This window comes from Wyeomyia smithii, chromosome 1 (genome assembly GCF_029784165.1).
Source record: "Wyeomyia smithii strain HCP4-BCI-WySm-NY-G18 chromosome 1, ASM2978416v1, whole genome shotgun sequence".
NCBI classification, from domain to species: Eukaryota; Metazoa; Arthropoda; class Insecta; order Diptera; family Culicidae; genus Wyeomyia; species Wyeomyia smithii.
The window spans coordinates 118,973,978-118,977,402 of record NC_073694.1 but is presented as its reverse complement, the minus strand read 5'-3'; the positions used below and the strand labels follow the sequence as shown (position 1 = coordinate 118,977,402).

Genomic DNA, 3,425 nt, shown 5'->3' with positions numbered 1-3,425 from the left:
AACAGCTTCTTCAATACTCGGTATGGATTTTTGGCGCGCCTTTGGAATAACACCCGAGTTGCAAACTTGTGCTCTGTTGAACTCAGGTTCGGAACGGGACGAAGAAGTAGAGATTGATGCTCCGAGTGAGTCTATACTTACTCCGGAACAGATGGCCTGTATCGCACAGGTTACGACCTGTTTTCAGGCTGTAGTGCCCGGAAAATTAAATACGACCTCGCTAACAGAGCACAGGATCGTAATTAAGGAAGAATTCCAAAGTGCCGCGCCTGTTTGCTGATATCCTTATAAAATGAGCCCAAGAAAACTGTCTAAAGTCTGGGAGGAAGTCGACCGTTGGCGTTCTATGGGTATTATTGAAGAGTCAGATTCCGATTGGCCTTTGAATATTGTCGCTGTGACCAAACCAGACGACTCTATTCGGCTTTGTCTATATGCCCGGCCTCTCAATGAGCGTACAGTACGTGATGCATACCCTCTGCCCCATCCCGGGCGCATTTTAGGAAGCCTGCCTAAAGCCAAGTACCTGTCTACAATAGACTTAAAGGAGGCTTTTCTCCAGGTTCCGTTGGCTAAGGGCAGTCGTAAGTTTACTGCTTTCAGTGTGCCCGGCAGGGGTATGTTCCAATTTACTCGTCTACCCTTCGGTCTCGTTAACAGCCCTGCCACTTTGGAACGTCTGATGGACCAGGTGTTAGGACGAGGAAAACTGGAACCGTACGTCTTCGTTTACCTCGATATCATCGTGGTAAGCGAAACGTTCGAGCATCACCTAAAATTACTCAAAGAGGCTAAATCCCGTTTTGGGGTTCCAGAGTTAAAATTTCTTGGCTATTTGTTGAATCGGGAAGGTCTAAAAGTCAATCCTGACAAAATTCAGCCGATACTCGATTACGAGCGGCCGGTGACGGTTACTAAACTGCGCCGATTCCTTGGAATGTGCGGTTACTACCGGCGTTTCATTGATCGGTTTAGTGAGGTAACCGCACCTTTGACCGACCTCTTGAAAACAAAGGCCAAGAATATTGGCTGGAACTCCGAAGCAGAATGCGCGTTCCTGAAGGTAAAGGAACTTTTAGTCACTCCTCCAGCGCTTGTCCCGCCAGATTTTTCGAAGGAGTTTATTCTGCAGACAGATGCCAGTGACACTGCTGTCGCGGCTGTTCTGGTGCAACAACATCCAGAGGGGGAAAAAGTGGTAGCTTATTTTTCACATAAGCTAACCACTCCCCAACGGAATTACCACGCTACCGAAAAGGAAGGTCTGGCGGTGATTATGGCGGTTGAACACTTCCGAGGTTACTTGGAAGGTTATCATTTTCGACTTGTCACTGATTCATCAGCCATTACCTGGATACTGAAGACCAAATGGAAGACCAGTTCGCGCCTGAGTCGGTGGAGTTTGGAACTACAACTCTACGACATGTCCATTGAGCACCGGAAAGGTAAGGACAATGTCGTTCCGGATGCCTTATCCCGTGCTGTAGCTGCCATTTCGGCATTGTCCACTTCAGACTGGTATTGTTCCATGAAGTCTAAAGTTTCAGCCAATCCTGATGATTATCCTGACTTTAAAGTCGAAGATGGTAAACTTTTCAAATACGTGGCCTCGAAAAGTGTACCATTCGACTCTCAGTTTCGTTGGAAATTGGTCCCAACTCCCGAGTGTCGAGAAGAAATCGTGCAACATACCCACGATGAATTGCTTCATGTGGGTTATGATAAAACGATTCACGAGGTTCAAAAACGCTATTTTTGGCCTCGTATGGGACCAGAAGTTCGCGAATATATTCGCCAATGTGGGACCTGCAAAGAGATAAAAGCACCATTTACCTCAGTCCAACCAGAAATGGGTCAGTCACGCACAACCGGTGCACCGTGGCAGATGATTTCGGTGGTCTACATAGGCCCACTTCCTCGAAGCAAACGGGGCAATCAACACTTGCTAGTCGTCCTCGACGTCTTCAGCAAGTACGTAATGTTGACCCCCGTTCGCAAAATTTGCAGCGCCTCACTTTGTGCGACCCTTCGCGAACAATGGTTCAACCGCCATGGAAGTCCGGAAATCCTGTTGAGCGATAATGGTTCGACGTTCATCTCCAAAGAATTCAGCCGGTTCCTAAAAGAAACAAATGTTACACATTGGCTGAATTCGAGATATCATTCGCAGGCTAACCCGGTAGAACGAACGAATCGTTCTATAAATACGGCAATACGCGCGTACGCCCGCGTGCGTGTTTATCCCCATAGAAAAGGGGAAAAGTGTTTTGTGCGAAGAAGAAACGCCCAAACAAGGCAAAAATTTGTAAAAAGTCCCCGCTGAAGAGGGGACCAGCGCAACTGGGATGCCCGCATTTCTGATGTGGAACGCATCCTAAATACCACGGTTTATTCGTCTACCGGGTTTAGTCCTCATTTCGTCGTCCATGGTTGCGAAATGGCATCAGGGGATGACTACTCCAGGATTTCCGGGGAGGGTGATCTGAAATCAAGACAGGACCAATTAGAGACAATCCGGGGTATTGTGGTTAAAAATCTTAGTAAGGCCTCAGAGGGTGCTCGACAGCAATACAACGGGCGACATCGCAAATTTGCGAACCCATTCGCAGTCGGTCAAATTGTTTACCGACGAAACATGAAGTTGTCGAACGCTCTCGAGCCTTATAACGCTAAAATTGGACCACAATACTTACCGGCGAAAGTTCTCGCCAAAAAGGGGTCTTCGTCCTACGAGCTGGTTGATCCTACCGGGAAAAATCTTGGTGTCTGGCCAGCAATTCTTCTCAAACCAGCATAAACTGGTACGATTTTATACCGGCGGCCTGCCTTTAAACGGATTGTTCATTTGGGAACATTTCAAAGGCGACCGCCGGATTACATTTGGGACTGTCGGTCCATTTATGCGTTGCTCTACCTACTTCTAGTGAATAGTAAAAAGGGAGACTTACACTGCCGTTAGAAGGTTCTTCATTACCTTCGTTGACGTTTTGCGTGCTTCGCACTAGTGGCGGAGTAATAAATCGTTCCGCTGAAGTTTTGCTTTCTGTTCCAAAATCAGTCGTGACGGTGTAAAGTTTAATTATTGCCGGAATAGATTTCCGCGCCTTTTGGAAAAACACCCACGCACAGGCACTTGGAAACAGCAGGCAAACAACCGAAAACATATCACTTCGCCTTGTTCGGGGCCATTGACTTAGTTTTCACCCCTCTTCAGCGGGGACTTTTTACAAATTTTTGCCTTGTTTGGGCGTTTCTTCTTCGCACAAAACACTTTTCCCCTTTTCTATGGGGATAAACACGCACGCGTAACGTATTTTCGCCGCGAGAAACCGTCGCGAAAACCAAAAAAATCGCGAAAACCGGAATGTGAACGGCGAGTTTCCATTCCGGTTTGTTTACATAAAATATTCATTGATCATTCCGCA

At 47.1% G+C, this 3,425-nt stretch overlaps 1 long non-coding RNA gene across 1 annotated transcript; it reads right to left on the bottom strand.

Moving 5' to 3' along the window:
• Window positions 1-1,659: 1,659 nt before the first annotated feature.
• LOC129733834 (uncharacterized) lies at window positions 1,660-2,306 on the bottom strand. The gene is made up of 3 exons (XR_008729729.1): window positions 2,177-2,306; window positions 1,867-2,119; window positions 1,660-1,806 (listed from the first exon to the last, which is right to left on the bottom strand). It is a non-coding gene; the product is annotated as an uncharacterized LOC129733834 (long non-coding RNA).
• Between the last annotated feature and the right edge of the window lie 1,119 nt (window positions 2,307-3,425).